Source organism: Saimiri boliviensis, chromosome 11 (assembly GCF_048565385.1).
Source record: "Saimiri boliviensis isolate mSaiBol1 chromosome 11, mSaiBol1.pri, whole genome shotgun sequence".
Taxonomy (NCBI): Eukaryota; Metazoa; Chordata; class Mammalia; order Primates; family Cebidae; genus Saimiri; species Saimiri boliviensis.
In genome coordinates, this window is record NC_133459.1 from 19,437,668 (window position 1) to 19,460,463 (window position 22,796).

Here is a 22,796-nt window from a genome sequence, read left to right on the forward strand (position 1 = left end):
GTACCACCACCTCCAGCTAATTCTTACATTTTTAGTAGAGACAGTCTTTTGCCACATTGGCCAGGCTGGTCTTAAACTCCTGGCCCCAAGTGATCCACCCACCTCAGCCTCTCAAAGTGCTGGGATTATAGTCATGAGTCACAGCATCCAGCCTATTTCTTCTTAGTGAATCTAGTTTCCCTTTCCCTTTTGAAATAATCTCTCACTAAAGTTTATATGCTACATATGCAGCACCTCTGATAGCAAGAACACTCAAATGTCAAAAAGAATAAATCATAATGACTCACAACTTCTCAGACAAATGAGCAGATTATGATTATTATGTAAGTTCAGGCTTCCAAGTGCTCTCTCTCCTCAAAGCCAAGCATATAACAGGTACACAGCATAATAATAACCACACTCTGACATACTTAAGACCTTTTGTTTCTTTTTTTTTCTTTATTTGGAGATGAAATCTTGCTCTGTCGCCCAGGCTAGAGTGCAGTGGCGTGATCTCGGCTCACTGCAACCTCCACCTCTCGGGTTCAAGTGATTCTCCTACCTGAGCCTTCCAAGTAGCTGGGACTACAGGCACACGCCACCATGCCTGGCTAATTTCTGTATTTTTAGTAGAGACGGGGTTTCACCATGCCGGCCAGGTTGGCCTCGAACTCCTGACCTCAGATAATCTACTTGCCTCAGCCTCCCAAAGTGCTGGGATTAGAGGCATGAGCAACCATGCCCAGCTCTGACATGCTTAAGACTCAATTACAGTACACAGTAGGCATAAACCTTCAGTATAAGATAAGCAAATCATCAAGAAAATAAAAAACTATTACCACTATAATATGAACATAAAATCCAGCAAATACACAGCAGTAAATTTCCATTTCAAAAAAACATTTGCTATAGCCTCACAGAAAAGTTCCTATATGAAAATTCTGGTTCAAAAATACCTCAATGATGGCACTGAAGCACCAAAAATGCATATCTGTCCAGAATATAAGCTAAAATGGTACAGAATTATTTTATGGATAATTTAAAGGCTATCTCCTTTTTGCTACCTTTTATTTAAATACCAAAGATTTCATCTTAACAATGTAAGAACTGAATAGTACTGGCTGACTACATATTCGGTTATTTATAAGGGAAAGCACTCAATGATGGGTGTCCATTACGATTTTCCTATCTGATTATGCTAAATATAGTACAAAAACTCAAGTTCTTTTTAGGTCATCACTGAGCTGGTTAAATAAACATTATGTCTGCTGTGTAATGTGACTCCCATAGTATTTACTCTGTCGAGAATAAACAGACATCATGCACACTGAATCACGAGACAGGTTCAAAAAACAGCTGAGTCACCCACCATTAGCCTTTTACTTCCTGTTCCCAGAAACTCAGTGGAAATTTCTACCTCACCACATCAAGCTTCTTTTCCTTCCCTCAGTAACACCAAACAGTTTGTGTTAAAGCTCAATTTGGACATCATATAGTTCTATTATCTTCTAACATTCTATTATGTTCTATTATTCCCAACCAACACACCAAGCTCCTGACAATACAAAAACAAAGACTAGTAACATTAGGAGGTTAATTAGTTTGGCACACATCATCACAATTAGGCCAGGTATATTTGGGAAAAAAAGCCCCTCCAGTTGACCTATAGGTGGAAGGATTACAGTATCACCTCACTGCCCATGGAGCTTGCACTTTTTTGTAATGGACAACAGATTCCCTAGGTTTTCTTTCTAAAGCTTCTGAATGATATGGTAAATGTTCTTTTACTATGAAAAACACGCTATAAAACGAAATCACTTTCAGTTTTCTTTCCTTTGAGGATGCTAATTAGTAGTTCAGTGAAAAATATTAGGCATACAAAAACTTGTACTCACATTAAAATAAAAGAAACTCTCAAACCATACTTGACTTCAGATGTAGCAATCTAACAAGTTTGTCAGTTTTTCTATTTTGTTTGCAGTAGCAATTCTAAGTAATGGAAATAAAGTTGAAAAAGATACGAATGATTCCTATGCTCAGGGATTTACAATTGACCTAACAACTGTAAAAACAACACAGAAAGTGGTATAAGGAGTGTGAACAATATATCAAGAAGTACAAAGCAGAATGTGATTAATTCTTCCTGAAGAAGATTTCCAGTGAGCCTCCAAATGTGACAGATCAACAGTGATAGATGGTGAGCTTGCAGTTAGCATTAAAAAGCGGAGATACGTGTAGGCAAAACAAAGAATATTTTAAACAGAAGCACAAAGATCTGAAAAATTAGGGCATGTCTGCTGAACGATGAACATGTCAGTAATGCCAGAGAATAGAAGTGCATGAGGTAGAGTGAGAGGAAGTGACATCAGAGAATTAGATTAGGGCCCGACTAAAAAGACATGTCAAGTGAGGACTTTACCATGAAGGTAATCCTAGGAGATGTTGAACCAGGCAGTAATATCAACCAATTTGTTTAATAAAGAGAGCCATTAAAACAATATGAACTCTTAGGGAAGATAGTGGTGTCAAGACAGCAGACTCCAACAGCCCAGGTACATATTGATAAGGGCCTGATAACAGCAATGGATCTGGACAAAAAAGGCAGATTTGGGAGTTAATTCATATATGGAAACAGCAGGACATTCTGAGCAACTAAATATAAGGGGAAGAAAGCTGCTTCTCCAAAGTTTGAGGTTTAGATGGCTAAGAATGCTTATAGAGCCCAAAATAATTGGGTCCCAGGCTAGCATTGACTTCACTTCATATACCATTACTGTCCAGCCATATTGGCCTTATTTATTTCCCTCAAACATACCAACTTTATTATCTTTTAAGGCTTTTGCAATAGTTGTTTTCTCTGCTTTGAATAAAAAAGTGATGACTTTATTTGTATTATGGAGAGCTTTAATGTCAAAGAGATCTCTAGGTATAAAAGTCTACAGAGTAATTAGGCATGAAAAGAGCAGAGTCAACAACAGAGAGTGAACAAAGAATCAGCAAACATAACCAACAGTCCTTGCCATGAGAGTGGATGAGATCACCTAAAGACCAAACAACAGAAAATTATCCCCTGTTCATGAACTGGAAGATTTAATACTATTAAGATGCCAATACAACCCAAAGTGATCTACAGATTGAATGCAATCTCTATTAAAATCCCAATTGTGTGTTCTATAAAAACAGAAAAACTCCCCATCCTGACATTAGTATATATTCTCAAGGAACTCTGAATAGCCAGAACAATAGCTGAAAAAAGTTGGGAGGTCTCACAATTTCAGATTTCAAAATTACAAATCTGCAAAAATCAAAACTGTAGAACCAGTATAAAAATAAACCAAAAATAGGCCGGGCGCGGTGGCTCAAGACTGTAATCCCAGCACTTTGGGAGGCCGAGGTGGGTGGATCATGAGGTCAAGAGATCAAGACCATCCTGGTCAACATGGTGAAACCCCGTCTCTACTAAAAATACAAAAAATTAGCTGGGCATGGTGGTGCGTGCCTGTAATCCCAGCTACTCAGGAGGCTGAGGCAGGAGAATTGCCTGAACCCAGGAGGCGGAGGTTGTGGCGAGCCGAGATTGCGCCATTGCACTCCAGCCTGGGTAACAAGAGCAAAACTCCGTCTCAAAAAAATAAATAAATAAACCAAAAATAATCAGAAATAGAAAAAAATGGCCTGGAAATAAACCCACACATGTATGTTCAAATGATTTCTGAAAAGGGTACCAAAATCATTCAATACAGAAAGAGCATTTTCAACAAATGGTTCTGGAAAAAATTACATATACATATGCAAAAGAATGAAGTTAGACCCTCACCTAACACCAAATATAAAAATTAGCTCAAAATATATTAAAGACAAAAATTTAAGAGCTAAAAGTAAAAAAATCTGAGAAGAAATCCCAGAGCAAATGCTTTGAAACACTGGATTTGTCAATGACTTCTTAGATACAATACCAAAGGCAGAAGAAAAAAAAAGTAGACAACTTGGGCATATTAAAAATTTTTGTGCATCAAAAGATACTACACCAAGAGAGTAAAGAGGCAACCCACAGAAGAGGAGAAAATATTTGTAAATTGCACATCTGTTAAAAAGTTAGTATCTTGGGCTGGGCGCAGTGGCCCATGTCTGTAATCTCAGCACTGTAGGAGGCCAAGGTGGGCAAACCACTTGAGGTCAGGAGTTTGAGACCAGCCTGGCCAACATGGCAAAACACTGTCTCTACTAAAAATAGAAAAATGAGCCAGGCTTGGTGGTGCACGCTTATAATCACAGCCACTCAGGTGGCTGAGGCAGAATCACTTAAACCCAGGAGGTGGAGGTTGCAGTGAACCGAGATAGCAATACTACACTCCAGCCTGCATGACAGAGGGAGACTCTATTTAAAAAAAAAAAAAAAAAGTTAATATCCTGAATATATAAGATTCCTAAAACTCAACAACAAAAAAGTAAACAATCTGATTCAGAAAAATATGGCAAAGGACATGAATAGACATTTCTAGAAAAAAAGATTTACAAATGGCCAACAAGCCCATGAAAAGACGCTAATCCTAAGGAAATACAAGTCTATACTATATTGAGATATCACCTCACACCAAGATGGTTAGTATATATGTGTGTACACACACATACGTACACACACACATGCAATGTATTTCTTTTTTAACAGAAAAAGAAGTGTTGGAAACTATGTGGAGGAACTCTAGTGCACTGTTGGTGGGAATGTAAAATGGGTACAGCCATTGTGGACAACAGTATAGCACTGTCACAAAAAAATGGGGATTACCATACAGTTCTGCAATTCCACTTTTAAGTATCCACACTAAATAAATGAAAATGAGGTCTTCGAGAGCTGTTTGTACACAGACATTCATATCAGTATGATTCATAATAGGTAAAACATGAATGCCAACCAAGTGTCCATCAACAGATGAAAAGATAAACAGAATATGGTACCATACATAAAGTGAAACAGCCATAAAAACAAAGGAAATTCTGACATATCCTACAAAATGCATGAAACTTGAGGACAATATGCCAAGTGAAATCAGCCAGTCACAAACAACTACAGTTGTCTGATAACAGTTACATGATATAGTTTAAGACCAGCCAAAACCACAGATAGACAGGAGAATAGTTGTTGTCAGGGACTAAAAGAAGGGGTCAAAGGGAAGTTAATGTTTAGTGGGTACAGACTTTCAATTTTACAAGATGAAAGAAAAGAGTAATAAAGATGGATCATGGTGACCACTGTATATTATCAATGTATACTTAAAATGTACACTTAAAAATGGGGTGAAGATTTTATATTTTACGCTATTTGCATTTTAACACAATTTTTTAAATTGGGGTAAAAATGAGAAAGGTTCAGAGAGAGTAAAGTAAGTTGCCCAAGGTCACACATGATACCTAATTCAAAATGTAAACCTCCAAATGCAGACACCGGTGAAATTACAAGACAAATACCTATTTATGCAAAACTCAGGATAACCAGAGAGAAAGAAGGGGTTCGGATAAAGGAGGAATACAGAGTTGCTTCAAAGAAAATTGGCAATCGACTTAAGGTGAGTGATGGTTGGTTGTGTTATGATTATCCTTTCAAACCAAGCACATTATAATATAATTTTATAAGCTTAAACATACCACAATAAATTGTGTAACGTAGGTATTTCAACAAAGAGCAGGCAGCAGAATTAGACAAGGTAAAGCAGAGCTACTCATGATATGTAACTTCACAAGCTATACAGTGCATGGCCTGTCGAGCTGTTGGTGACCAAACCAGTACCGATGTAAGCACAGTGCAGGATATGACTGAAAGTCAATTCATGATTACTAGAAGAATTACCAAGCAGCTAAGTTGTAGCTACGTTATACCTTAGTAGAGCTTAGACCAGCTGTATTAAGTCATTAATTTTTGTTTGAGACACCGTAACTTCTCACTCCTGGACGAAGCAAGTGAGTCTCCAGCCTCAGGTTCCCAAAGTGCTGGGATTACTGGCTTGAGCCAAAGCACCTGACCCAAACAGAGTCTCGCTCTGGGGTGTGGTGGTGCAATCCCGGCTCACTACAACCTCCGCCTCCTGGGTCCAAGCAATTCTCATGCCTCAGCCTCCCAAGTAGCTGAAACTACAGGTACACACAGCCATGCCCAGCTAATTCTTTCTATTTTTAAGAGAGACAGTTTCACCACGTTGGCTAGGCTGGTCTTGAACTCCTAGCCTCATGTGATCCGCCCGCCTTGGCCTTCCAAAGTGTTGAAATTATAGGCATGAGCCACTGTGCCTGGCTCCAGTCATAATGTTTTCATTAGACTCCACCAACACAGGTATTTGAATTTCCAAAGCAGAACAGAGGAAAAGGCCTGCTGAGTTAGATTCAGGGATGAAAACTGAGAAGAGAGAGAAATTGAGGGGGCGAAAGGGAACTAGTGGGCCAGATGCAGTGGTTCACACCTGTAATCCTAGCACTTTGGGAGGCCAAGGTGGGAGGATCACTTGAGGCCAGGAGTTTTAGACAACCCTGCACAACATAGCAAGATCTCATCACTACAAAATAAACACTTAGGTTTTTTGTTTTTTGTTTTTTAAAGAAAGAGAACTAGTGGTTTTATAAAGTTAAAGTAGTTAGTTATAGGATGACAGATAAACAAGAGGAAAGTGAAGGCAGAAAGGGGCTGTCATCTTGAGAAATGGACAAAGAATTAAAACACTGTAGCCTGCAAATTAGGTACAACAGGACTGGCATTGGATAGGAAAAAGGAACGAAGACTATGGTCAGAAAAATGCTATTTATTTTATTTTTTATTTTTGAGACAGGGTCTCGCTTTGTTGCCAGGCTGGAGCGCAGTGGCATAATCATGGCTGCAGTGAGCCATGAACCCATGAACTCCTAGGCTCGGGATCCTCCCACCCAGCCTCCCAAGTAGCTGAGACTACAGGTGTAAAACACCACGTCCAACTAATTTTGAAAAATTGTTTGTAGAGACAGGGTCATGCTTTGCTGCCCAGGATGGTCTCAAACTTCTCACGTCAAGTGATCATCCTGTCTCAGCCTCCCAAAGTGCTGGAATACAGGTGTGAGCCACTAAGCTGGTCAGAGAAATTGTAGACTTCATAAATTCAAAGGCAAAGCAGCTCTCAGCTGATACGGTTTGGCTCTGTGTCTCCAGCCAAATCTCATCTTATAGCTTCCATAATTCCCATGTGTTGTGGGAGAGACCCAGTGAGAGAAGAATGAATTATGGAGGCAGGTCTTTCCCATGCTGTTCTTGTGATAGTCAACGGATCTCACATAATCTGATGGTTTCAGAATTGGGAGTTGTCCTGCACAAGCTCTCTTTTTGCCTGCCGCCATCCACGTAAGATGTGACTTGCTCTTCATTGCCTTCTGCCGTGAGAGAGGCCTTCCCAGCCATGTGAAATCCTAAGTCCAATAAACTTCTTTCTTTTGTAAATTGCCCAGTCTTGGGTTTATCTTTATCAGCAGCCTGAAAATGGACTAATACATCAGTAGAGACCAGGTGCAGGCCACTGCTCTAAACAAAAATATAAAAAATACAATACAAATCACACAAGTAAATAATTTAAAATTTTCTAGGTAACCAGATTAGAAAAAGTTAAAACTGGTAAGATGAATTTTGTGTTTTACACTTATAGAACATCTCAATTTGCAGAAACTATGTTTCAAGTGCTCAAAGCCACAAGTGGCTCTAGTAGCTACCACATTGGACAGTGCAGATGTACACTGTGTCCATTCAGACTGCTGAATACGTGTCCATATACAGTTGCTATGGGGAGGCAAAAAAGGGGAAGAAAAGAGGGTTGGCCAAGTGTAACTGTAGAATCTCTCTCTGTAATTTGGGAGGCCGAGGTGGGAATCCCAGCCTGCAATCCCAGCGATTTGGGAGGCCAAGGTGGGAAGATCATTTGGGGTCAGGAGTTCAATACCAGCCTGGCCGACATGGTGAAACTCCATCTCTACTAAAAATACAAAGGTGTGGTAGCACATGCCTGTAATCCCAGTTACTTGGATGGCTGAGGCAGGACAATCACTTGAACCCAGGAGGCAGAGGCTGCAGTGAGTCGAGATCACAGCACTGCACTCCAGCCTGATCAACAGAGTGAGATTCTGTCTCCAAAAAAAAGAGGGTAGATCCAGGAGCCCCAGGCAATGGATGGACAGGACAACAACAAATGTTACAAGTCATCCTTGTGGATGTCAGAAAGCAAAATAAACAAGTAAATTGTTAGCCAGACACTAAAATTCTCAATGAGAAAATGGGTCCATAAAAATAAGGAATGAGAGCAAAAAGGAGAGCTGTATATGCATTTTTGGTACAAGAGTTGCAGGCAAACAACCTAGAGACGGCAGTGAAGGGCCAGGAGAATGCTGAGCTAGCCTTCCAAGACATAAAGCATATAAGAATATTAACAATGTTGAAGTGGAAGGATTTCTAAGGAAAGTAGCATTATCTAAATTTTATACCGTTAGCGACATCACTAAGATATTATTTCAGTTTACAGAGTCTTATGTGAAACTGGTTTACTTTTGCAAAATTGTCTCGTACTATAATTTTGTTGTATAGTGATAAATATTTTTAGAGTTTGGTTGATAGAATGGCATGACAAACAGCTGTTGCATGGTGATGCATAATATTAAAGTGTACTTCCACTTGTGTAGAGTAATGCTTATTAAATATCTATTTTTGAAGGAATAGAGAAAGAATAATTGGATGGTCATAATGTGGAAATATTCATACCAAACAATCAGATCACCTACTCAGAAAAAGTAAGAAATTCTCTATTTAATATAGCACTGACTGGTTTAAAAGACCTTAAATCCCTGTCATGGCATCGTGACAAAAGACTTTTCCAGCTTAGGAACTCAGTCTTAATTATTTTATTCACAATGACAGAAGAGCTGGAATATTAAGATTCCCAGGCCCTCATAGAATAATGTTGCTAAGGGTATAAAATACAATATTTGGCTTTTTTTAAATTAAGCTTGTAGTGGTAAACTTTTACTGACCTATAGAAAATTGTTAATGGTACCAGTCAGAAAAAAGAAAAAGAAAAAAAAAAAAAAAGCAAAAACCGTTGAGCCAAATAAAGCATCCACACTGCAAACAGCCAAAAACTGACACTTCTGGAAAATACCATTCAGAGCAAGTTTTCATTCATCAACTATTAAAAGGCTTACTATGGATCAGGCACTGCTAGTCATATGGGAGAAATGAGTTCTGCTGCTTTTAAAAGTTTGAAAATACCATACTATAGCTTTAAATCTAGGAGTATGTGATTGTATGGAAGCAAAAAGTACTCCCTCTCATTCTGGGTGAATTAGAAGTGTCAATTACACAGTACCTATCAGGGTATAATTTGGTTCTATCACCAAAATAATTGGTGTATAAGATCAGTACTATAAAAACTTTCTGAGTACAGACCATGATGCAAAACATATTATCTGTAAAAAGGTGTAACAGTCTCTTTTAGCTACTAAACAGAAATGGCTTCTCAATTACCAGAGCTACTTTTCATAAATTAAGAATAGTCCAATTCACTATGCTTGTGTAAGGTCTGAAATGAGGGCATCTTCAGTTCCTTTCACTGAAAACCATTCCCAGCAAACAGCGCCTGTAAAGTATCATTTGGGCAATACGTATCAAAAAGTACTGTTTTTAATTGTCTGTGGGATTAGAGGGGGAAAAAAGGCACTGTTCCACAGCTTTGTCTCAACGCTGGGTGCACATTAGCATTACCTAGGCTCATCTCAAGCAATTAAATGAGAATACTCAGGCATCAGGTGATTCTAAGTGGGAAGGCAGAAATGGGAACCACTGATCCAACTCTCTCTCATTTCTGGGCAGTGATATTATATGAAGCAGGGAAACACTGCTGAAATCATCACCGTTTCTGTACTCTTTATAATTAGTTCAACATTAAAATGCTATGGCTTTCTGCCTTTCACAAGACAATGGACTCACATAATAGGATGGCTTTCACAATATACCTGGATCAGAGGCTACTTGTGTTCTCTTAAAATCGACTATACTATTCAAGGCTTAGGTTTTACCTATAGAGCATGACAACCCAGTTTCCTCTCCAAATCCAGGACCGGTTCCTGCAAGACTGTGGGCTAAAAGCACCAGTGTGCTGATAGAGAGATGCTGTTGGTTCACTGAATTCCCAAGCAACAAAGGTATTCTATAATGTCTGCACTGCTGGCTCTCTGCTTCTTATTACAATGGCTGATATACATGACCCTCTCTGGACCTACTACTGATAGCCACCATGATTATCTCTACTAATTTCTTCCCCTCATTTCCCCTACCTTTACAGTCTCTGGTTTCCTGTCAGTTTCTCCTTCTACATCTCAGCTACAACATCCCTAGCCAGAGTTCTCAATCATTTGTCACACTAGACTACTAGACATAATCTTTTTTTTTTTTTTTTTTTTTTTTTTTTTTTTTTTTTTGAGACGGAGTTCCGCTCTTGTTACCCAGGCTGGAGTGCAATGGCGCGATCTCGGCTCACCGCAACCTCCGCCTCCTGGGTTCAAGCAATTCTCCCGCCTCAGCCTCCTGAGTAGCTGGGATTACAGGCATGTGCCACCATGCCCAGCTAATTTTTTGTATTTTTAGTAGAGACGGGGTTTCACCATGTTGACCAGGATGGTCTCGATCTCTCGACCTCGTGATCCACCCGCCTCGGCCTCCCAAAGTGCTGGGATTACAGGCTTGAGCCACCGCGCCCGGCCGACATAATCTTTACTCTAGGCCCTGCTTTATCCCTAATTCAGACCACCTCCTACTCCTTAATTTTCCCCTCCTCCCCTTTCCCCTCCCTCCCTTCCTGTCTCTCTTTCTCTCTCTCGCTCTCTCTCTCAGATCTAGGACTTCAAACTAGATTTTTAAGTACCTATAAAGTGAATCATTAACTAGGACATTTCCAGTTCTTGAGAGTATCTATAAAAGTTATTTACAAGTTCTTTATTAAGGTGAATACATCTTAATTCCACTCTCAGGCAATGATGCTTTCTTTACCTACTTAGAAAAAGAATGTTGTGTCCATTATGATACACATATATTTTTAAAAAACAGAATCCTACAAAAATCCCAAAAACAAATTTTGGAAAAATAGAAAAAAAATCCTAAAATTCATATGGAATCTCAAGGGCCCCCAAACGGCCAAAACAATCTCAAAAAAGGAAGTCAAACCTAGAGATCTCACACCTTGATTTCAAAACTTACTACAAAGCTACAACAATCAAGTCAGTATGAAACTGGCATACAGACAGATATACAGTCCAATGAAAAGAGCCCAGAAATAAACCTTCACATATATGGTCAAATAACTTTTGACAAAGGTGCCAACACTATCCAATGGGTAAAGGACAGTCTTTTCATCCAATGGTGCCAGAAAATCTGTATAGCCACATGTCAAAAAAAATAAATAAAGTCAGGCCCTTATCTTAAATCATACATAAAAATTAGATCAAATGAATCACAGTTCCATTCTGTGAGAGAGCACAAAAAAAAAATTTTTTTTTATGAATCACAGATCTAAATGTAGAGCTAAAAGTATATAATTCCAACAAAGGAACATAGGAGGAAACTGAGAACACTGAATTTGGCACTGTTTTCTCAGATATGATATTAAAAGCACAGATAACAAAAGATAAATTAGACTTCATCAAAATTAAAAACTTTTTAGCTAGGTGTGGTGGCGCATGCCTGTAGTCCCAGCTACTTGGGAGGATATGCTGGGGGGTATCCCTTGTATCTCAGAGACAGAAGCTACAGTGAGTTGTGTCCATGCCCCTGAATTCCAGACTGGTCTACAGAACGAGACCTGTTTCAAAAAAATCCCAAAATTAAAAACTTTCTGTAAAGAACACTATCAACAAAGTGAAAAGGCACCTGACAGGATAGGAGAAAACATATGTAAATCACGTATCTGATAAGGAAGTGATATCCAGAATATATAAGGAACTCCTACAACTCAACAACAAAAGCAGCAACCCAATTAAAATATGGGCAAAGGGCTCTGAATAGACATTTCTCTAAAAATATACAAATGACCAATAAGCACTTTAAAAGAGGTTCTGTATCAGTAATCATTAGTGACATGCAAATGTTTTACACACACACTCTCTCTCTCCTTGTCCCTCAGCATGTAAAGTTTCTGACACCACCACAGTGGTATTATAAAATATATATTTGGTCTTCATCCTAATTTCTGGCATACAACTTCTAAAAACCTTAGAATCTCCAAAGTGTTATCTTTTTGTAGGCTAAATGTTGACTGATAGCTGGAGCTGATCACAAGGGCATGGTTAGAGGGCTGGAACCTTCAGTCCAACCCCTAACCTCAGGGGAAGGAGAGGGACTAAGGGTCAAGTTGATCACCAATGGCCAATAGTTTAACGAATCATGCACATAATCAAGTCTCCAAAAAACTGAGGACACAGTTAGGTGAGCTTCTGGGTAGCCAAACACATGGAAGTTGCTGAAGGGTGGTGCACCAAGGAAGGGGAGAGAAGCTCTGTGCCCCTTCCCCCATACCTCACTCTAGGCATCTCTTCAACTGTGTCCTTTGTAATATCCTTTATAAACAAGTAAATGTGTTTTCCTGAGGTCTGTAAGCTGCTCCAGCAAATTTATGAAACCCAAAGAGGGGATGAAGAAAACCCCAATTTGAAGCCAGTCAGTAAGAAGTTCCAGAGGCCTGGACATAGCTGAAGGGGTGGGAAGCCAGTCTTGAGGAATGTTTTTAAAATTTTTTCTCTGTCAAATTTAAATGCATATTCCTAGATTTTGGGTTTTGAGATCGAGTACTGTTTGCCAGGTAGGAGTGCAACGGCACAATCTCGGCTCACTACAACCTCTGCTTCCAGGGTTCAACCGATTCTCCTGCCTCAGCCTCCCAAGTAGTTGGGAATATAGGTGCATGCCACCATGCCTAGTTCATTTTTCTATTTTTAGTAGAGTGGGGTTTCACCATACTGCCCAGGTGGATCTCGAACTCCTGACCTCGTGATCCACCCACCTTGGCCTCCCAAAGTGCTGGGATTATAGGTGTGAGCCACTGTGCCTGGCCAGATTTTAGTTTTTGACCAATTTGAGTCACCGCTGAATCGAGACAATTTAACTGTGTTATTATTACACTTATGTTAAGTGAACTAAATATGGCCTGAGAAAGACTCCATACTTCTAAATTTGAGTCCTTGTGGATGAACCTTAACTTAGCTTAAAAGGCAGACAAGACTGAAAACCTAACTTAAGAGTATACACCTGTAACAAAAGCTAAGTCTTGGCCAATCCTAGAAGCCATAATTCAACCAATCATAGACAGCAGCTGAGTGTTCAAATTGTTCAACTAAGGCAAACATCAACCTGTAAACAATCCAGCTGTTTCTATACCGCACTTCTGATTTTTTACAAAACTTTCCCTTTTTTTTTTTAATCTATAAATTTGTTTTGACCAGAAGGCACCCCTGCCTGGAGTCTCTCTGAATTTGCTGTGATTCTGGGGGCTGCCTGCACAAATCGTTCATTGCTCAATTAAACTCCTTTAAATTTAATTCCACTAAGTTTTAATTGTAACAGTTATGAGTATGTTTCACAGTCCTGCTATCTTATCACATTTACTTTGTATTTCCCCTTTCCTGACTTTCTCTCAGGGATGTCAGCTGCTTTCTGCAGTTATTAATCTCCAGATTACCTCCACATCCTCCTTTTTATTTTTTTTGTAGAGACAAAGTCTCACTATGTTTCCCAGGCTTATCTCAAACTACTGGGCTCAAACTATCCTTCTGCATCAGGCTCCCAAAGTGCTAGGATTACAGGTGTGAGCCACAATGCCCAGCCTCAGCATCCCCCTTATTAATCATTCAACCAGTGTAACAAATTCATATATTAAAAATCCTCTCCATTTGAAATAGTTTAGTGTAATCTATTTACTAAGAGACTTTGACAATTGCACTAGACAGACGTGAAAATTGGAAACTGAACTATAAAAGATGATGGACAATTTTCATGGTGATGAAGAGTAGTAAGATGTGGAATCATAAACAGAGTTTTGAATATTATAGTGTAATACTTGTAACTGGAGTAACACTGGCAATGAAGAGACATGGAAATCTGTTTTACATGAAAAGTGTAAGAAAATGTTGGCAACATAGTTTCTTTGATATGCCACCTAGTTAGCAGTTTTCTAGGGAACAAAGTAGTTCACAGAAAAGACACATGCACAAGAGAGACAATTCAGATAGCTTGAAAGTGCATCACTCTTCACAGAGAAAAGGGTCCATCAACTGATGAAAAGTTTGGAAATCAGACTTACCCCTTCATGCTACCTAATTATAAGCATGACTAGACATCATAGAAAAAAAAAACAGTATACATGCATGCACTGAGAAAAATGTTTGTTGGTTTAGTAAATAAATTATAACAATTTTTCTTTCTTTCTTTCTTTTTTTTTTTTGAAGCAGGGTCTCACTCTGTTCCCAAAGCTGAAGTGCAGTGGCACAAGCATGGTTTACTGCAGCCCTGACCTCCTAGGCTGAGGTGATCCTCCCACTTTAGCCTCCCAATCAGCTGAGACTAAAGGCCACACCGCCACGCCCGGCTAATTTTTGTAGAGATGGAGTTTCCCCATGTTGCCCAGGCTGGATTCAAACTCCTGCGCTCAAGCGAACTGCTCATCTCAGCCTCCCAAAGTGCTGGGATTACAAGCACAAGCCACCTCACCCAGCCCAACATTTTTATTTTCTATAAGTCATTCTGTGTATCAATTTATAACATTCACTCTTTATACTTAATTGATTTTAATATTAATTTAGTTATATTAAATATAACTAAAATAACCTCTCTTTACTATTCATTGAGAAAATTTAAAATGATCCTGCATCTACAAGATGATGTGTGTGTTGCTGGCTTTTTACTGATTGCTGAGTCACTGAAATTCACAATTCTTAGTTCTATAAAGATAGCTAGCCTTTGTATACTACACTGTGTAGTTTGTGACTTTTAAGTAAACTTTTTTACTTCATCCCTTGTAAAAAATTTAAAAAAACAGTCCTGAATAAGCTTGTCCTCACAATCTGCATGTTCCCATCAGCTAAAATAAATCTGGATAGACATATATATCCATTTGTCTAACTAAACTCAAGACAATATTATACATGTCTACTATGGTACTTAACCTATCTGCTGAGCTTTCTCTCAGAGTTCTGTTGCTCACTTCCCCCATAATACTCTCTGAATCACATATATATTTTTGTAGGAACTATCACAAGCAGTTTAAATTGAATAGTCGAACTGCACAATTTCCTCATTACTCTTAAAACTTACCTGCTCTATTTTTTATTCTAAAATTTACTGACACATACTGATCTCTGAGGTTGAACTGAATAAGCAATTTTCAGAACCATAAAAATCTAAAAATCTGAATGTCACAAGGAGATAAATAGTCAGTGACAATTAAGTGAGTTTCTCCCCCAAATCTATGGGAAATAAATGAAGTGTGATATTACCAAGAGGTAAACTTGAAAGGAAAATGCTGACAGAGGTTTTTCATGATTTCTTAAAACAGGTGAGAGGTAGCCAGAGAAGGAAAGAAGAGTCTCCCAGGAAGCATCCAAAAGAAATAGCTGATGAAATATAAAGGACAAAATCCTAAGACTTTTTCCTCTGACACGATTTAAGTGAAAATAAACACCATCAACAAAAAACTGAGCCTACATCAAAGAGAAGTAAAGAAATGCTTACAAAATCACAATCAGGTTGTTTCTTATAAAATTCTTGACCTTGCTGTAATAGTGCTGAATTACTACTTAGATATTCTAAAATGTGGGATCTAGCCATGTGGATTTGCCAAATGGACATAAGACTTAGGATGAGAAGTCTCAAAAATAATTGTACCTAACCATCACTCTTGCAGCAACACTTAAAAACTAACCACAAAAATGTTGAAAGAAAATAACTGGAATTTTTTTTGGCTACAGGCAACACAAAGAGAAGTATAATCAAACATAAAAATTGCTTTAGGCACATTTAAAGGTAAGTTACAGGACTGCATAAAAGATTAAACACCTAGGCCAGGCATGGTGGCTCACAATTGCAATCCTAGCACTCTGGGAGGCCAAGGCAGGAGGGTTGCTTGAACTCAGAAGTGCTAGACAGGCCTGTGCAACATATGGAATCTCATTTCTACAAAAAATACAAAAAGTTAGCTAGTCCCAGCTATTCAGGAGGCTAAGGCAGGAGGATTGCTTGAGTCTGAGAGGTAGAGGCTACAGTGAGTGGAGAACACACCACTGCACTCCAGCCTGGGACAGAGTGAAACCTTGCCTCAAAAAGGAAAAAAAAAAGTAAAGATGAAACACCTATTAGAAAAACATTTGGTCAAGATTGCTTTATAAATATGGTTACAACTGATTTTTTAACACGAAAAAATGACCAAAAGAGCTGAACTCTTCTAATCGAGATTTATTTTAATAAATATTTATTAAATATTTATTTTTATTTTAATAAATATTTATTAAATATTTATTAAAATATTTATTAAAATAAATCTCAAAAATTAGAAAAGCTTACCATGATTCTTTGGAAGTTGCATTCATGGTACATGGGGACTTGGTGTGAGTTTGGATGCCCATAGTACTGACTGCACTGAGTTGATCATCGTGGTGACACATCTTCCATTTCGTTTTTTTAAGTTGATAATATGTGTAGTTTCTTAAAAACCTATCTTTTGTTAAAAATGTCAACAAATATTGTCATTAAACACTTTACGGATAACATGTCTTTGCAAATGTCATTAATTTAAAAGCAAGTTACAAAGGCCTATAAAATATTCATATTTACATTTATGGTATGCTAAAGAATCCTAGTAAGTTCACCTCAAATACTGCCTTACATAGACATGATGTGTTCAAAGTGGGGACTATGGTGAGTGTAAAAAGTACAAATTTTGCTTTTTTTTCTTAAATTAAATTGAATATTCATCTAGTTCTACAATGAAATGTGATGTTTTCTTTTTTTTTTTTTTTCTTTTTCTTTTTTTTCTTTAATGTACTTTAGGTTCTGGGGTACATGTGCAGATCATGCAGGATTGTAGCATAGGTACACATATGGCAATGTGGTTTGCTGCCTCCATCCCCCGTCACCTACATCTAGCATTTCCCCCCATGCTATCCCTCCCGGACCTCCCCACGCCCCCCATTGACCCTCCCCAGGCCCCCCAAATAGACCCCAGTGTGTGATGCCCCCCTCCCTGTGTCCATGTGTTCTCATGGTTCAAAACTCGCCTGTGAGTGAGAACATGCGGTATTTGATTTTCTGTTCTTGTGTCAGTTTGCTGAGAATGATGGTTTCCAGATTCATCCATGTCCCTACAAATGACAGAAACTCATCATTTTTTATGGCTGCATAGTATTCCGTGGTGTGTATGTGCCACATTTTCCTTGACCAGTCTATCATTGATGGACATTTGGGTTGGTTCCAGGTCTTTGCCATTGTAAACAGTGCTGCAATGAACATACATGTGCATGTGTCTTTATAATAGAATTACTTATAATCCTTTGGGTATACACCCAGTAATGGGATTGCTGGGTCAAATGGAATTTCTATTTCTAGGTCCTTGAGGAAGTGCCACACTGTCTTCCACAATGACTGAACTAATTTACACTCCCACCAACAGTGTAAAAGTGTTCCTATTTCTCCACATCCTCTCCAGCTTCTGTTGTCTCCAGATTTTTTAATGATCACCATTCTAACTGTCATGAGGTAGTATCTCAATGTGGTTTTGATTTGCATTTCTCTAATAATCAGTGATGATGAGCATTTTTTCATATCTTTGTTGGCCTCATATATGTCTTATTTTGAAAAGTGTCTGTTCATATCCTTTGCCCACTTTTGGATGGGTTTGTTTTTTTCTTGTAAATCTGTTTAAGTTCTTTGTAGATTCTAGAGATTAGCCCTTTGTCAGATGGGTAGATTGCAAAAGTTTTTTCGCATTCTGTTGGTTGCCAGTTCACTCTAATGATTGTTTCTTTGGTTGTACAGAAGCTCTGGAGTTTAATTAGATCCCATTTGTCTATTTTGGCTTTTGCTGTCAATGCTTTTGGTGGTTTAGTCATGAAGTCCTTGCCTATGCCTATGTCCTGAATGGTTTTGCCTACGTTTTCTTCTAGGGTTTTTATGGTGTTAGGTCTTATGTTTAAGTCTTTATTCGATCTGGAGTTAATTTCAGTGTAAGGTGTCAGGAAGGGGTCCAGTTTCTGCTTTCTGCACACGGCTAGCCAGTTTTCCCAACACCATTTATTAAACAGGGAACCCTTTCCCCATTGCTTGTTTTTGTCAGGTTTGTGAAAAATCACATGGCTGTAGATGTGTGGCATTGTCTCCAAGGCCTCTATTCTGTTCCATTGGTCTATAGCTCTGTTTTGGTTCCAGTACCATGCTGTTTTGATTACTGTAGCCTTTTAGTATAGTTTGAAGTCAGGTAGCATGATGTTTACAGCTTTGTTCTTTATGCTTATGATTGCCTTGGCTATGTGGGCTCCCTTTTTGGTTCCATATGAAATTTAAGGTGGTTTTTTCCAGTTCTGCGAAGAAGGTCATTGGTAGCTTGATAGGGATAGTGTTGAATCTGTAAATTACTTTGGGCAATATGGCCATTTTCGCAATATTGATGCTTCCTAACCATGAGCATGGAATGTTTTGCCATCTGTTTGTGCCTTCTCTTATTTTCTTGAGTACTGGTTTGTAGTTCTCCTTGAAGAGGTCCTTTATATCCTTTGTTAGTTGCATTCCTAGGTATTTTATTCTCTTTATAGCAATTGTGAATGGGAGCTTGCTCATGATTTGCCTCTCTGTTAGTCTGTTATTGGTGTATGGAAATGCTTGTGATTTCTGCACATTGATTTTGCATCCTGAGACTTTGCTGAAGTTGCTTATCGGTTTAAGGAGATTTTGGGCTGAGATGATGGGGTCTTCTAAATATATAATCATGTCATCTGCAAACAGAGACAATTTGACTTCCTCTTTTCCTAACTGAATACCCTTTTTGTTTCTTGCCTAATTGCTCTGGCTAGAACGTCCAATACTATATTGAATAGGAATGGTGAGAGAGGGCATCCTTGTCTAGTGCCAGATTTCAAAGGGAATGCTTCCAGTTTTTGCCCATTCACTATGATATTGGCTGTAGGTTTGTCATAAATAGCTTTTATTTATTTTTATTTATTTTTGTTTAGATGTTGAAGGAACATATCTCAAGTTTATTGAGAGTTTTTAGCATAAAGAGCTGTTGAATTTTGTTGAAGGCCTTCTCTGCTTCTATTGAGATAATCATGTGGTTTTTGTCTTTGGTTCTGTTTATGTGGTGGATTACGTTTACAGACTTGCGTATGTTGAACCAGCCTTGCATCCCTGGAATGAAGCCTACTTGATTGTGACGGATAAGCTTTTTTTGATGTGCTGTTAGAATCGGTTTGCTAGTATTTTATTGAAGATTTTTGTATGTATGTTCATCATGGATATTGGCCTGAAGTTTTCTTTTTTTGTTGAGTCTCTGCCGGGTTTTGGTATCAGGATGATGTTGGTCTCAGAAAGTGGTTTGGGAAGGGCCAGGCACAGTGGCTCAAGCCCGTAATCCCAGCACTTTGGGAGGCTGAGGCGGGTGGATCATGAGGTCAAGAGATCGAGACCATCCTGGCCAACATGGTGAAACCCCGTCTCTACTAAAAATACAAAAATTAGCTGGGCGTGGTGGCGTGTGCTTGTAGTCCCAGCTACTCAGGAGGCTGAGGCAGAAGAATTGCCTAAACCTGGGAGGTGGAGGTTGCAGTGAGCCGAGATTGTTCCACTGCCCTCCAGCCTGGCGCCTGGTGACAAAGGGAGACTCTGTCTCAAAAAAAAAAAAAAGATCTGGGAAGGATTCCCTCTTTTTGGATTGTTTCGAATAGTTTCAGAAGGAGTGATTCCAGCTCCTCTTTGTGATGTTTTCTTAAGGTAAACTTTCATAACTTCCTCTACTTTATCATGGCTAACCTGGATGCATCAAACTCAGAATTTATATTCTTCACAAAAGGTATTTTTAAAAAAAGAAAGAAAGAAAGCATATGCAGCAAGGAAAAGTCACTATTCACCTTCATTCTTTTTTTTTTCCCTTTGAGACAGGGTCTCACTCTGCCATCCAGGCTGGAGTGCAGTGATGTAATGAGGCGGGTCACTGCCGCCTCTACATCCCAGACTCAAGAGATCCTCTCACCTCAGCCTCCCAAGTAGCTGGGACTACAAGTGTATGCCACCACACCTGGCTAGTATTTTTTTTTTACATTTTTTGTAGAGATAAGGTCTAAGAAGAATGCCAGGGTACCACGGCTCACGCCTATAATCCCACTACTTCGGGAGTCTGAAGCTGGAGGACTACATGAGACCATGATTTAGAAACAAAACCTGCTTTGGCTACAAAGTAAGTCCCATCTCCACAAAAAAATTAAAAAATTAGTCAGTCAACGTGGAGCTGGCAAACAGTCCCAGTTACCTGGACTACTTGAGTCCAGGGGTTCAAGGATGCAGTGAGGTATGATCATACTACTGAACTCCAGCCTGGGTGACAGAGTGAGGTCCTGCCTCTAAAACTAAAAAACAATAAAGAAAAAAAGCTTACAAAAGCTGGAGCAGTCAGTCGCTGAGTAATTATGAGACAACACAGAGAAATTCTCCTTAGTAAATAAAACAAGATTCCCGGAAGCTAGATAAAGCAAAACTGGTTGTTGGGACCATTAGTCATTTGAAACTCATCCTTTACTAATGATGAAAACTGTAATGTAAAAATAAGCAACACGACCAATTACTGCTCCTCAATGAAGAACTCTGTTTAGTATTTCCACAGACAATAAAGAATCTAACCAATGGATCATATACCATTAACCATATCAGCTACTACACATTACATGCTACAGAAGGAGTTCCTCTCCCAGAAAAAAACAGAGAACCAAATGAAATCCAGAAACAGCAGGCAGATAACACCTATTACCCCACTTCTTTGGCATCACTTTGAGCATGACTTCTAACTTAATTATTGTGAATATAGCTCCAAAAGCCTACAAGTCTAAACAATGATGCCAAGAGAAAAAAGAGAAGACCTAGATTTTGATCCCGGTAATCAGTGCCAGTTTGGTCTGTCTGTAATTGCTACTTTGTGCAAGTTAAGTTAAAGCAAATGTGTATCACCAATTAAGCAATAAGTAGGAGTCTCTTGGGTTTTTACTTATCTTGAAAAGTAATTTTTAAAAATTCAAATAAACTTCTGTTCAAGAAAGAGAGAGAGAGAGAGAGAGAAAGAGAGAGAGAGAGAATGAGAATGAGAATGAAACAAAGCCAAGTTTGGGTAATTTTAAATCTAAAATCATTTTATAATTTTCCATAACAACAACTAGCTACTTTGAAGTTAAGTGTCCAAGACCGATGGAGATCTTAAAGAAAATCCAGATCTCATATAACAAAAGCTGCTCATTGACAAAGAAGAAAACTGTGCATTAAGAAGAACTTCTGGGCCGGGTGCGGTGGCTCAAGCCTGTAATCCCAGCACTTTGGGAGGCCGAGGCGGGTGGATCACGAGGTCGAGAGATCGAGACCATCCTGGTCAACATGGTGAAACCCCGTCTCTACTAAAAATACAAAACATTAGCTGGGCATGGTGGCACGTGCCTGTAATCCCAGCTACTCAGGAGGCTGAGGCAGGAGAATTGCTTGAACCCAGGCGGCGGAGGTTGCGGTGAGCCGAGATCGTGCCATTGCACTCCAGTCTGGGTAACAAGAGCGAAACTCCGTCTCAAAAAAAAAAAAAAAAAAAAAAAAGAAGAACTTCCATAGGTTGAATTATACAACAGTTAGGAGGGTTGGAACTCTGAATTATAGTCCCTACTCCTGATTCCCTGAAGAGTACCCTAACTCCAAGGAGATTTACTTTACAATCTGCCACTAAAGGATACTTTTAAATTCCAAACTATTTATCCTTCTCAGAGTACAGACATGCTGAGTTTAGAGACTGTTCAAAAGTGTTGCCATTTCAGGGAAACTGAAAAGAATCTATGCCTATAAAGACTCTGTCTCACCAATTTACCGTAGTCTGAAATGGCATAGTCTAAAGTCTTCAGAGAAGATGAAGCTAGAAAGAACTACAATTCATGTAAAAAAGGAAAATGCACATTAAGCCTTGAAACTTGGCACATATACAGGTGTAGGGAACCACAAGTGTATGTGTAAAATCCCGTCTTAGTAAAGCAGATAATGAGGTTGCAGAGGAAATTAGAAGCAGTAGTCTACATTTTCCCTCTTTCATGTTTCAAAGCTACCTAGCTTCTTTCACTTAGACCTTAATAGATTATGAGTACACAGACACAGGTAGTTACTTTGGACAAAAACATTTAATTTACAGAAGAAGGGGAGACAGTCACATCAAAGAGAACATGTGGTTAAAGAATAGTTTCTTTGATCCTATCCTCAGTTGACGGAATCTGTTTTGTACAGAAGAGTAAAACAAATTACTGCCAAGAGAAAATAACCAAGCCTAAAATCCTACTTTTACCCTAATATCAGAATAAGCAAAGACAGGGATGACATTTCAAACCCTTGAAGATAGCTTCTACGTTTCACACTAAATCTCAATAGGTAGCCAAATAAAAGAATTAGCAGGCAAGGATACATGCATGCACACATGCACATATACATAAATCTTAAGGAGAACCAAGTCTAAAAGGCATACATATAATAAATGCAACTTATTAAATTTAGGAAATTCCATTGT

At 38.8% G+C, this 22,796-nt stretch overlaps 1 protein-coding gene and 1 long non-coding RNA gene across 34 annotated transcripts in view; both read right to left on the reverse strand.

The window, feature by feature from the left end:
* The window catches only part of EIF4G3 (eukaryotic translation initiation factor 4 gamma 3), a 371,563-nt gene that overhangs the window by 231,834 nt on the left and 116,933 nt on the right, over positions 1–22,796 (reverse strand). The gene's annotated exons all lie outside the window — the stretch shown is intronic.
* On the reverse strand, positions 38–17,188 carry LOC141580212 (uncharacterized). Its single transcript, XR_012512325.1, has 2 exons — positions 10,724–17,188; positions 38–10,394 (listed from the first exon to the last, which is right to left on the reverse strand). It is a non-coding gene; the product is annotated as an uncharacterized LOC141580212 (long non-coding RNA).